Source organism: Hyperoodon ampullatus, assembly GCF_949752795.1.
Source record: "Hyperoodon ampullatus genome assembly, chromosome: 4".
Lineage (NCBI taxonomy): Eukaryota > Metazoa > Chordata > Mammalia > Artiodactyla > Ziphiidae > Hyperoodon > Hyperoodon ampullatus.
Genome location: NC_136917.1, coordinates 52,607,478 through 52,622,195, shown reverse-complemented (window position 1 = coordinate 52,622,195; position 14,718 = coordinate 52,607,478). Strand labels below are relative to the sequence as shown.

General features: G+C 40.4%; 1 protein-coding gene across 2 annotated transcripts in view; it reads right to left on the bottom strand.

Moving 5' to 3' along the window:
• PRELID2 (PRELI domain containing 2) overlaps window positions 1-14,718 on the bottom strand; it is a gene marked incomplete at both ends in the record, with an annotated part of 70,600 nt that overhangs the window by 36,862 nt on the left and 19,020 nt on the right. The window lies entirely within an intron of this gene.

Sequence of the window (14,718 nt, the reverse complement as noted above, 5' to 3'; positions counted from 1 at the left end):
TCTGCATGTGCCCTTTCTGCCAGTCCCCTTTTCAGCCCATAAGAAGCATTATCTGCCATTCATTCAACAAATGGCCACGGAGACTTCTCTGTGAGCCCACCAGCACTGTGCCAGACGCAGGGGTGCAACAGGATGGAAAAGCAGAGAAGGCCCTGATTATATGGACACAAACGTATCTTTGTAGGGCAGTCTTACTGAGTGGAAAATAAGGTTCTTGCCCAGACGCCTGCCATATTTACAGAAAAGGCACTGGTGCTCCGTGTTCTATAACTGGCAGTACGTTCTGCTAATTATCTCATCACCCACTGGTGCATGGGAAATCAAGGTCAATATAAGCACAGGGCATCCTGTTTGGGGATGAATACAGTGGTTTTTATTCAGGATATTAGATAACAACACCCTCAAGACCTTTATCATCATGATCGAGGCTTAGGAATCATTCCTAAGTAAAGTTGACAAAGCCAGAATATTTTAATACCTCAGTGAAAACAAGCGTGGAGGTCAACTAAAAAGGCTACTGCCAAATGCATGCAAGTCACCAAACTATCAAATTTTCTCGTGGGAAAAAAATACATCAGAGTATGGAAAAAACAAATACACAACAAAAAATGCCCAACAATTAGTCCCTCGAAACATGCAAATTATACTATTTGTGAATCACCAAATGAATACTTGAGACTTGGGATGTTTTAATCCAGAAATTTAAAAATTAAACATTAAAAATATTATATACCTTATTTAACAGAACAAAGAATATTCATACGAGTCACTTCAGTGATAACGAAAACTTACTGAACTAAGAACAGCTGCTCATCCGAGTCATTTAATCTGTGTGTAAAGTTTGATTTTGACTTGTTTCTTTTACTATATTGCAGGTGGGATTTTTTCTGATATCTTATAAATGTTGAGTCAACGTAACCAATGTTATTAACACACATTCTACTAGGCTGAACATCTCCAAATCTCAGAAATAAGGTTTGCAAGCCTCAATGGATAAGCAGAAGCTCTTAGACACGGAAAGGTGAAGACATGAGCCATCATGATGCTCAGTGCTGAGTATGGGATTATGGTCTTGTCACTCAGAAGCAAAACCCAGCTCTGTACCCTCACGAACAGCATGAGTCTCCAGTGACAGTGATAACTTAAATCCTGCTTCAAGATAACAGTTTTTATTTACCACCAAAACACACACAGTTATGATGAAAGAGCAAAGCCCAAGAAAAAACTTTTACAAGATGATTATCATTTAGAATTACATTACTTGGATACAGTAAATGTTATTAAAACCAAATCTAGTGCATATCAATTACATTCCCACATAGTACAATAAAAATCTATTTATAATAAGGAAAAGAACCAGGACTGACAGATAAATACATTTTAAAGTCTAGAAGCAGGAGGAGCTTCAAGATGGAGTTGTAAGACGCGGAGATCACCTTCCTCCCCACAGATACACCAGAAATATGTCTACACGTGGAACAACTCCTACAGGACACCTACTGAATGCTGGCAGAAGACCTCAGACCTCCCAAAAGGCAAGAAACTCCCCACATACCTGGATAGGGCAAAAGAAAAAAGAAAAAACAGAGACAAAAGAATAGGGATGGGATCTGCACCAATGGGAGGGAGCTGTGAAGGAGAAAAGGTTTCCACACACTAGGAAGCCCCTTCGTGGGCGGAGACTGCGGGTGGCGGAGGGGAGGAGCTTCGGAGCCATGGAGGAGAGCATAGCGACAGGGGTGCAGAGGGCAAAGCGGAGAGATTCCCGCACAGAGGATGATGCCGACCGGCACTCACCAGCCTGAGAGGCTTGTCTGCTCACCCGCCAGGGCGGGCGGGGCTGGGAGCTGAGCTCGGGCTTCGGAGGTCAGATCCCAAGGAAAGAACCGGGGTTGGCTGCATGAACACAGAATGAAGGGGGCTAGTGTGCCACAGCTAGCTGGGAGGGAGTCTGGGAAAAAGTCTGGAACTGGCTAAGAGGCAAGAGACCATTGTTTCGGTGTGCATGAGGAGAAGGGATTAAGAGCGTGGCCTAAACGAGCTCCAGAGACGGGCGTAAGCCACAGCTATTAGCGCAGACCCCAGAGACGGGCATGAAACACTAACACTTCTGCTGCCGCCACCAAGAAGCCTATGTGCAAGCACAGGTCACTATCCACACCTCCCCTCCCGGGAGCCTGTGCAGCCCAGCACTGCCAGGGTCCCCGATCCAGGGACAACTTCCTGGGAGAAGACACAGCATGCCTCAGGCTGGTGCAACGTCACGCTGGCCTCTGCCACTGCAAGCTCGCCCCACATCTGTACCACTCCCTCCCCCTGGCTTGAGTGAGCCAGAGCCCCCGAATCAGCTGCTCCTTTAACCCTGTCCTGTGTGAGTGAAGAACAGATGCCCTCAGGCGACCTACACGCAGAGTCGGGGCCAAATCCAAATCTGAGCCCCGGGAGCTGTGCGAACAAACAAGAGAAAGGGAAATCTCTCCCAGCAGCCTCAGGAGCAGCAGATTAAATCTCCACAATCAATTTGATGTACCCTGCATCTGTGGAATACCTGAATACACAATGAATCACCCCAAATTGAGGCGGTGGACTTTGGGAGCAATGATATTTTTTTTTTTTCCTTTTTCTCTTTTTGTGAGTGTGTATGTGTATGCTTCTGTGTGTGGTTTTGTCTGTATAGCTTTCCTTTTACCATTAGTCCTAGGGTTCTGTCTGTCCATGTTTTTCTTTTTTTTTTTTGGATTTTTTTTAGGATAGTTTTTAGTGCTTGTTATCATTGGTTGATTTGTTTTTTGGTTTGGTTGCTCTCTTCTTTCTTTCTCTTTTTTATGACTTTTCAACTTTTTTATTTTTTGATTATTTTTTATTTTAATAACTTTATCTTATTTTATTTTACTGTTTCCTCCTCCCTTCCTCCCTTCCTCCCTCCCTCTCTCTCTCTCTCTCTATCTCTCTCTTTCTCTCTTCCTTTTCTCCCTTTTATTCTGAGCCATGTAGATGACAGGGTCTTGCTGCTCCGGCTGGGCATCAGGTCTGTGCCTCTGAGGTGGGAGAGCCAAGTTCAGGACATTGGTCCACCAGGGACCTCCCAGCTCCATGTAATATCAAATGGTAAAAATCTCCCAGAGATCGCCATCTCAACAGCAAGACCCAGCTCCAATCGACGACCAACAAGCTACAAGTGCTGGACATCCCATGCCAAACAACTAGCAAGACAGGAACACAACCCCACCCATTAGCAGAGAGGCTGCCTAAAAATATAATAAGGTCACAGACACCCCCAGAAAACACCACCGGATGCAGACCTGCCCACCAGAAAGACAAGATCCAGCCTCATCCACCAGAACACAGGGACAAGTCCCCTCCACCAGGAAGCCTACACAACCCACTGGACCAACCCTAGCCACTGGGGGCAGACACCAAAAAAAATGGACACTACAAACCTGCAGCCTGTGAAAGGAGACCCCAAACCCAGTAAGTTAAGCAAAATGAGAAAACAGAGAAACACACAGCAGATGAACGAGCAAGGCAAAAACTCACCAGACCTAACAAATGAAGAGGAAATAGGCAGTCTACCTGAAACAGAATTCAGAGTAATGATAGTAAAGATGATCCAAAATCTTGGAAATAGAATGGAGAAAATATAAGAAATGTTTAAAAAGGACCTAGAAAAACGAAAGAGCAAACAAACAATGATGAATGACACAGTAAATGAACTTAAAAATTCTCTAGAAGGAATCAATAGCAGAATAACTGAGGCTGGAGAATGGATAAGTGACCTGGAGGATAAATTAGTGGAAATAACTAGTGCAGAGCAGAATAAAGAAAAAAGAATGAAAAGAATTGAGGACAGTCTCAGAGACCTCTGGGACAACATTAAACGCACCAAGATTCAAATTATAGGGGTCCCAGAAGACGAAGGGAAAAAGAAAGGGACTGAGAAAATATTTGAAGAGAGTATAGTTGAAAACTTCCCTAATACGGATAAGGAAATAGTCAATCAAGTCCAGGAAGCACACAGAGTCCCACACAGGGATAAATCCAAGGAGAAACACACCAAGACACATTAATCAAACTATCAAAAATTAAATACAAAGAAAAAATATTAAAAGCAGCAAGGGAAAAACAACAAATAACATACAAGGGAATCCCCATAAGGTTAACAGCTGACCTTTCAGCAGAAACTCTGCAAGCCAGAAGGGAGTGGCAGGACATATCTAAAGTGATGAAAGGGAAAAACCTACAACCAAGATTACTCTACCCAGCAAGGATCTCATTCAGATTTAACAGAGAAATTAAAAGCTTTACAGACAAGCAAAAGCTAAGAGAATTCAGCACCTCCAAACCAGCTTTACAACAAATGCTAAAGGAACTTCTCTAGGCAGGAAACAGAAGAGAAGGAAAAGACCTACAATAACAAATGCAAAACAATTAAGTAAATGGTAATAGGAACATACATATCGACAATTACCTTAAATGTAAATGGATTAAGTGCTCCAACCAAAAGACATAGACTGGCTGAATGGATACAAAAACAAGACCTGTATATATGCTGTCCACTTCAGACCTAGGGACACATACAGACTGAAAGTGAGGGGATGGAAAAAGATATTCCATGCAAATGGAAATCAGAAGAAAGCTGGAGTAGCACTTCTCATATCAGACAAATAGACTTTGTTACAAAGACTATTACAAGAGACAAAGAAGGACACTACATAATGATCAAGGGATCAATCCAAGAATCAAGAAGAAGATATAACAATTGTAAATATTTATGCACCCAACATAGGAGCACCTCAATACATAAGGCAAATGCTAACAGCCATAAAAGGGGAAATCGACAGTAACACAAGGCGGAAATTGACAGTAACATAATCATAGTACAGGACTTTAACACCCCACTTTCACCAATGGACAGATCATCCAAAATGAAAATAAATAAGGAAACACAAGCTTTAAATGATACATTAAACAAGATGGACTTAATTGATATTTATAGGACATTCCATCCAAAAACAACAGAATACACTTTCTTCTCAAGTGCTCATGGAACATTCTCCAGGATAGATCATATCTTGGGTCACAAATCAAGCCTTGGTAAACTTAAGAAAACTGAAATCATATCATATCAAGTATCCTTTCCGACCACAATGCTATGACACTAGATATCAATCACAGCAAAAAATCTGTAAAAAATACAAACACATGGAGGCTAAACAATACACTACTTAATAACAATACACTACATTACTTAATAATAAGAGATCACTGCAGAAATCCAAGAGGAAATCAAAACATACCTAGAAACTAATGACAATGAAAACACGACAACCCAAAATCTATGGGATGCAGCAAAGGCAGTTCTAAGAGGGAAGTTTATAGCAATAGAATCCTACCTTAAGAAACAAGAAACATCTCAAATAAACAACCTAACTTTACACCTAAAGCAATTAGAGAAAAAACAAAAAAACCCCAAAGTTAGCAGAAGTAAGAAATCATAAAGATTACACCAAAAATAAATGAAAAAGAAATGAAGGAAAGAGAGCAAAGATCAATAAAACTAAAATCTGGTTCTTTAAGAAGATAAACATGATTGATAAACCATTAGCCTGACTCATCAAGAAAAAAAGGGAGAAGACTCAAATCAATAGAACTAGAAATGAAAAAGGAGAAGTTACAACTGACACTGCAGAAATACAAAGGATCGTGAGAGATTACTACAAGCAACTATATGCCACTAAAATGGACAGCCTGGAAAAAATGGACAAATTCTTAAAAAGTACAACCTTCCAAGACTGAACCAGGAAGAAATAGAAAATATAAACAGACCAATTCCAAGCACTGAAATTGAAACTGTGATTAAAAACCTTCCGACAAACAAAAGCCCAGGACCAGATGGCTTCACAGGCGAATTCTATCAAACATTTAGAGAAGAGCTAACACCTATCCTTCTCAAACTCTTCCAAAGTATAGCAGAGGGAGGAACACTCCCGAACTCATTCTATGAGGCCACCATCACCCTGATACCAAAACCAGACAAAGATGTCACAAAGAAAGAAAACTACAGGCCAATATCACTGACGAACACAGATGCAAAACTCCTCAACAAAATACGAGCAAACAGAATCCAACAGCACATTAAAAGGATCATACACCATGATCAAGTGGGGTTTATCCCAGGAATGCAAGGATTCTTCAATATATGGAAAGCAATCAATGTGATACACCATATTAGCAAATTGAAGAATAAAAACCACATGATCATCTCAGTAGATGCAGAAAAAGCTGTGGACAAAATTCTACACCCATTTATGATAAAAAACCCTCCAGAAAGTAGGGATAGAGAGAACTTACCTCAACATAATAAAGGCCATATATGACAAAGCCACAGCCAACATCGTCCTCAATGGTGAAAAACTGAAACCATTTCCACTAAGATCAGGAACAAGACAAGGTTGCCCATTCTCACCACTCTTATTTAACATTGTTTTGGAAGTTTTAGCCACAGCAAACAGAGAAGAAAAAGAAATAAAAGGAATCTAAATCGGAAAAGAAGAAATAAAGCTGTCACTGTTTGCAGATGACAGGATACTATACATAGAGAATCCTAAAGATGCTACCAGAAAACTACTAGAGCTAATCAATGAATTTGGTAAAGTAGCAGGATACAAAATTCCTGCACAGAAATCCCTTGCATTCCTATACACTAATGATGAAAAATCTGAAAGTGAAATTAAGGAAACACTCCCATTTACCATTGCAACAAAAAGAATAAAATACCTAGGACTAAACCTACCTAAGGAGACAAAAGACCTGTATGCAGAAAATTATAAAACACTGATGAAAGAAATTAAAGATGATACAAATAGATGGAGAGATGTACTATGTTCTTGGATTGGAAAAATCAACATTGTGAAAATGACTCTACTACCCAAAGCAATCTACAGATTCAATGCAATCCCTATCAAACTACCACTGGCATTTTTCACAGAACTAGAACAAAAAATTTCACAATTTGTATGGAAACACAAAAGACCCCGAATAGCCAAAGCAATCTTGAGAACAAAAAATGGAGCTGCAGGAATCAGGCTCCCTGACTTCAGGCTATACTACAAAGCTACAGTAATCAAGACAGTATGGTACTGGCACAAAAACAGAAATACAAATCAATGGAACAGGATAGAAAGCCCAAAGGTAAACCCACACACATTTGGTCAACTTATTTTTGATTAAGGAGGCAAGAATATACAACGGAGAAAAGACAGCCTCTGCAATAAGTGGTGCTGGGAAAACTGGACAGGTACATGTAAAAGAATGAAATTAGAACACTCCCTGACACCATACACAAAAATAAACTCAAAATGGATTAAAGACCTAAATATAAGGCCAGACACTGTAAAAGTCTTAGAGGAAAACATAGGCAGAACTCTCTATGACATAAATCACAGCAAGATCTTTTTTGACCCACCTCCTAGAGAAATGGAAATAAAAACAAAAATAAACAAATGGGACCTAATGAAACTTAAAAACTTTTGCACAGCAAAGGAAACCATAAACAAGACTAAAAGACAACCCTCAAAATGGGAGAAGCTATTTGCAAATGAAGCAACTGACTAAGGATTAATCTCCAAAATTTACAAGCAGCTCATGCAGCTCAATATCACCAAAACAAACAACCCAATCTAAAAATGGGCAGAAGACCTAAATAGATATTTCTCCAAAGAAGACGTACAGATGGCCAAGAAGCACATGAAAAGCTGCTCAACATCATTAATCATTGGAGAAATGCAAATCAAAACTACAGTGAGATATCACCTCACACCAGTCAGAATGGCCATCATCAAAAAATCTACAAACAATAAATGCTGGAGAGGATGTGGAGAAAAGGGAACCCTCTTGCACTGTTGGTGGGAATGTAAATTGATACAGCCACTATGGAGAACAGTATGGAGGTCCCTTAAAAAACTAAAATAGAACTACCATACCACCCATCAATCCCACTACTGGTCATATACCCTGAGAAAACCATAATTCAAAAAGAGTCACGTACCACAGTGTTCACTGCAGGTCTATTTACAACAGCCAGGACATGGAAGCCACCTAAGTGTCCATCAACAGATGAATGGATAAAGAAGATGTGGCACATATATACAATGGAATATTAGCCATAAAAAGAAAGGAAATTGAGTTATTTATAGTGAGGTGGATGAACCTAGAGTCTGTCATACAGAGTGAAGAAAGTCAGAAAGAGAAAAACAAATATCCTATGCTAACATATATATATGGAATCTAAAAAAAAAAAAAAAAAGTGGTCATGAAGAACCTAGAGGCAGGATGGGAATAAAGACACAGACCTACTAGGGAACGGACTTGAGGACACAGGGAGCGGGAAGGATAAGCTGGGATGAAGTGAGAGAGTGGCATGGACATATATACACTACTAAATGTAAAACCGATAGCTAGTGGGAAGCAGCCGCATAGCACAGGGAGATCAGCTCGGTGCTTTTGACCACCTGGATGGGTGGGATAGGGAGGGTGGGAGGGAAGTGAGACACAAGAGGGAAGAGATGCGGGGATATACGTATATGTAGAGCTGATTCACTTTGTTATAAAGCAGAAACTAAAACACCATTGTAAAGCAATTATACTCCAATAAAGATGTTAAAAAATTTTTTTTAATTAAAAAGTCTAGAAGCAAACGCAAAAGAGTAAGAAATTAATAAGCTTATCTTGGAAAGTAATGTTTCAGAGGGCAGACATCATGACTTTTCATTCTGAAAAATCTAAAATAGTGTACTCCTTTCCCCACTTCCAAGAGTAAATGTCTGTATCCTACTCTACATAATAAACAAAGCACAGGACTTCCCTTTCAGTCCATTGGTTAAGACTCAGTGCTCCCAATGCAGGGGACCTGGGTTCGATCCCTTGTCGGGGAAGATCCCGCAGGCCACGTGGCACAGCCAAAACCATAAATAAATAAATAAAAATAAAGCATGTTCTCACGAGAGCTGACTCCTGATTTTTTTTATTTCAGATTAAGATTCATTTTTCTATTCTCTGATTTGGCCCAAGTGTCCCAAGGCCAAGCTGTGCATCGCCCGCAGCATCTCTGACTCTGGAAACCCAGTCAGTTCCTCAGAGCACTGCGCATGACAGTCCTGGGTCTACAGCAGCCGTGGTCGTAGCAGGAGCCAAGAAGAGAACCCCAAATCCAGGAGAATTCAATCCATGCCAAACGCTTGCATTGACCCCTCCATGCTATGCTCTCCAGCGCTTCAATCTCACTCTGGAACTAAAAGAGAAGTGTTCCTACTCCCATGACTCTCGAACTGAGGAGCTCATACCCCCAGAGACGGTGAACCTGAGGAATGCAAAATCACAACGTGGAACATCTCCCTGCAGCATGATGGAAATAACCATAAACACTGTTTCTTTTTTTTTTTTTTTTTTTTTGCGGTACGTGGGTCTCTCACTGCTGCGGCCTCTCCCATTGCGGAGCGCAGGCTCCGGACGCACAGGGTCAGCAGCCATGGCTCACGGGCCCAGCGGCTCCATGGCATGTGGGATCCTCCCGGAAAGGGGCACGAACCCGTGTCCCCTGCATCAGCAGGCGGACTCTCAACCACTCTGCCACCAGGGAAGTCCCATAAACACTGTTTCTGTATTAAAATAGTACATGCTTAGGATTAGAATCAAAAGCCATGTGAATTTTTAAGCAGATGAGGATGCCAACAACAATAAGTCATGATGTTGAGCACTAACATTTATTGACCACCACGGGCAGGTGCTGCTCTAAGCTCTCTGCATGTACCAACTCATTTGATTCTCACAACAGCCCTCCAAGGTAGGGATATCATCCCCATCATACAGATGAGGACACTGAGGCTTAGAGAAGCAAAATAAATTGTGCAAGGGCATATAATTTTAGTTTCAGAGGTGGTTTCTAACCCCAGAATCTAGTCAGTTACCATGACACAGGACAGGAGAGACCCTGCACAGGCCTGGAGCAGCCAGGCTGGCTGTGTAATGAAGTAGATCTGAATTTTGGACAACTGAGCCAGGTATGGAAAGACAAGAGACTGTGAGACTGCCTTAGATCCTGGTTCCTGTCCCTTGGGAGGCCCAATGACTGGTACAGAGATATCCCTGTATTCACTTGCTGTAGTAAGTGTTTATCACTTCCAATGCATAACAAAGACAGTGGGTACCATGTTGAAGAGGAAAACCAGTATGCAGTGGTCCTTCTTACTATACTCTAGTGGTGTTTGTGTCCAGGTGCCCATCCCTCTCCCATGCAGCCCATGTGTTTCAGAGGGAAGGGATCCCACCCCCAGCTCTAGGGGCAGATCCTGACTGGTGAGGGCCAGTCAGCCGGTATCAGCCTCCGATCACTCTTACTGGTCCACGAGGGAGCAGGTGATTGAGGCTGACTCAAAGAGATTCAGGGAAGGGCCTTTACCCTCTTGGTTGGGATGGGGTCTCTCACTCTCACAGGTCTCTTTCCCTCACTAAATGAGGATAAATATGTGTGCTACCCTAGTTGCTGCTGGCAGCCATGAGCTAAACAAACTTGAAAAAAAAATTGGATACACAGGGAAAGGTGGAGCCGAAAGAACAAAAACTATGAAACTGTACCCCCACTTGGTTAGGAGATGACAGAGCTCCTTACTAAGAGGAAGGACAGTGTCATTGCCAGCAGCATAGATTCTGGAGCCAAACCACCTGGGCTTTGAATCTGACTCTGACACTTACTGGCCATCTTAGCTAGTATAAGTTACTTAACTTCTCTAAGCCTCAAGTTGTAAAATGGGCATAATAATAGTTCCAACCTCATAGGGTTGCTATGAGAATTAAATGAATTTATATATAGAAACTCATATAGACACAAATACATACATATATCAAGCACTTAGAACAGAGGCTGGCACCTAGTAAACATATATAAGTGACGGCTGGAATCACCTGAGTCAGGGTGTCTGTAATTTGCTGTGGAAGGCGGCCTGATGGGTATAGGAGAAGGGACAGACAAGTATAGGAGGACATCTCTGAGGCATGGAGTGCCAAGCTGGACTCTGGAAAATTTGAGATGAGTGCAAAACATCACATCACTCCAGCTTCTGAAAAGGATGTAAACTCCATTCCATAAAAACTGCAGGGGAAAAATGTCCAATGAAGTTAGTAAAGGAAGAAAGCATATTAGAAATACCCAGTTGTGTGACACACAGACAGAGGAAGACCGAAGGAGCTCTTCCCCAAGAAGGTGCCACAACTGCAGAGACGTCAGCAGAAAGCCAAAACTGGATCTATGTAAAGAGACACAGATCAAGGCTTGGCCAGATTCTACGGGAAACCCATTTCAGGCCATCTCTGAATTGAGCCGAGAGGCCACGCACAGGGACAGAATGACATCTGGTTTCCCGTCACACATCCACACCTGCTAACCAACACACAGCTTGAAGGTCTAATTTTAGACTCAGCAGCCGTGACAGCATTTTTTTTTCTTTAAAAATGATTGTCTGTATTTCATCTTCTGGGTGCAGTGGATAGCCCTTACTCTCACATTCCCTGCAAAGGAGAGGAATGGAAATAATAATGGGTCCTTTCTTTCATGTCCCCCCAAGATTACCCACTCATTTAGAATGTCCACCTAAAATGCCTTTCTAAATTCATGTCAAGACCTAAGAAAACATAAGTTTCCCAGAGCCTAAATCACAGCTGTCATTACATCATCCCCTGCTCAGAAACCTTTGTGTGACTGCTTGTTGCCAGAAGAACAAAACCCATTCTCCATAACCTGGAATCCAAAGCAACCTACAGTTTGAGATTAAGTCCATCTTTTAAAAATGTCTGTATTCCTGCGTCACAACTTTGCTCAAGGTGGGGTCACATATTGGCTGGGCAACTTAGTGACCATCTCTCTTTGGGTAAGTTATTTAACCTTAGCTTCAAAACACCTCAGGTGAAGGATCTAGCTTTGATCTTGACATAATAGGAGTCAATAAATACTGGCCTCTGTGTCAATCATTAAAAAGAGAGTGTTTTGCAGAGGACAGGAACATAACAAACCAAAGAAAGGAAAAGGTGTAGTTGGTCAAACTTTTTTACAGAGGAATCTGCTAATATGTATCAAAATATAAAATGCACATAACCTTTGAACTGACCCAGAAATCCCACCTGTCCCATCTACCTTAAAAGGTCATTGAATAAGTGAGGAAATATATAATCATAGGGATTTCATCACAGCATTGTTTATAATAGCAAAAAATTCAGAAACAATCTAAATGCCATTAGGATTGGACCAAGAAACTTATGTAAACAGACGCTATTGTTAGATGATGAAAACTGCTTCTTTTTTCCCTGAATTTAGTGTTTTTTACAAGATACATGTAACATTTTTTCCAAAATCAGAATGACTATTTAAAAAATAATTTTTAAAAACACACAATGGAAAAAGGTCCTGCAGGACACTTTCTTGGATTCTCCAGGACAGTTATTATTTTACAAAGAACTGATGAAGGTTTCGTACTGCTTTTCAGACCAGCCGACAGCCCAGATAGCTGATAAAATGAGGCTAAAATGAGGTATATGAAAGACTTCTGTGCTTTTTGCATAAAATCAGCCAATTCTGTCCTTTTACTACTTCTACAAAAAAAAGAAGAAAAAAAAGCTCTATTCTTTACCCACAACTTTTATAGTTAATCCTAAACATCAATGTTCTATGTGAAGCTCTTGACATGAGGGAGACTAAGAAGAAAAAAGCTAGTGGGTGGTTCAGAGCAAGCCCACCTCAGTCACTAATAAGACTTGGCATTCATACTCACCCAGTGTGCTGCTGGAGCATTCTAGAATTATCACTATAGGACCAAAATTATGGGGAGCAGAAATGATCTGAACAAGTGATGGGGCTTCAGACGGATTCCGGATTTCTGATTTTTAGTTATTTGGGTTTGAGGGCTTTATTTCCCTTAAAATGACAGGTAAATAAAAATCTCAAACCATATAGAACAGAAAAACATACAGTAAATTATCCTCTGAAATCATAGTTCACAGCAATAATCACTATTAACATGTGGTGCTTGTTATAGTTTGCTTTTGTTTGTAAACCTATTTCAAAGGAATTAATCATTTCTCACCCATTATACTGGCAAAAATTAAAAAGTATGTTAATATTAAGTCCTGGCAATATTGTAGGAAATAAGCTTTCATGTGCTGCTGCTGAGAGTGTAAATTAACTTATTAATATTTTGGTGACAGAATCTGTATAAACTTAAAAGATGCATGTCCTGAGAACCAGCCACATAACTTTCTTTTATTGAGGAATAATTCATATACCATGAAATTCACCCCTTTAAGGTATACAGTTCAGTGGTTTTAGTATTTTCAGAGGTGTGCAACCATCAACGCTAGTTCCAGGATATTTTCATCACCCCAAAGAGAAATTCCATACCCATCAGCAGTTCACTCCCTCTTCTCCTGTCCTCCTTGCCCATGGCAACCACTAATCTACTTTCTGTCCCTATGGATCTGCCTGTTACGGACATTTCAAATCAACTGACTCAAACAATATATGGCCTTTTGTAACTGGCTTCTTTCACTGAAAACAGTGTGTTCAAGCTTCATCCACGTTGTAACATGAATCATTACTCCATTTCTTTTTATGGCTGAATAATATTCCATTGTATGGATATACCACATTTGGTTATATATTCATCAGATGAAGGACATTTGGCTTGCTTCCACATTCTGCCTATTACAAATAACGGGGCTATGAACATTCCTGCAAATTTTTGTGGATTTTTTCAGTACAATGTAGAATTGCTGGGTCAAGTGGTAACTCAACATTTAACTGTTTGAGGCACTGAAAAACCATTTTCCACAGCAGCTGCACCATTTACATTCCCACCAGCAGTATGCGAGGGTTCCAATTTCTCCACATCCTTTCCAACACTTGTTACTGTGTCTCTTTTTTATTATAGCCATCCTAGCAGATTTGAAGTGGTATCTCAATGTGGTTTTAATTTGCATTTTCCTAAACACTAAAGATGTTGAGCATCTTTTCATGTACTTATTAGTCATCTTTATACCTTTCTGGATAAATATCTACTCAAATGCCTTGCCCATTTATTAATTGGGTTGTCTTTTTATTACTGAGTTGTAACAGTCCTTTACATATGCTGGATACTAAACCCTCATCAGTTATACAGTTTGCAAATATTTTCTCCCATTTGTTGAGCTGTCTTTTCACCTCCTCGACAGTGTCCTTTGAAGCACAAAAGTTCTTCATTTTGATGAAGTCAATTTTACCTATTTTTTTTTCTTTTGTTGCTTGGGCTTTTGGTGTCATATCTAAGAAACTACCGCCTAATCCAAGATCGCATAGATTTACACCTATGTTTTTTCCTAAGAGTTTTATAGTCTTAACCCTTTCATTTAGTTCTTTGATCCATTTTTAGTTAATTTTGTATTTGGTGTGAGATAGAGGTCCATCTTCGTTCTTTTGAATGTGGATATTCAGTTGTGCCAGCACCATTTGTTGAAAAGAATACTCTTTCCTCATGGAATTATCTTGGCATATAGCTCTTTAAAATCTACCTGAAGTGTTCTGTAGTTTGATTGTGGCAATGGTTACACAACTGTATATGTGTGTGTTTGCCAAAACTCATTGAATTATACACTAAGAATAAATTTTGTATGTAAATAATAACTCAATAAACCTGACAA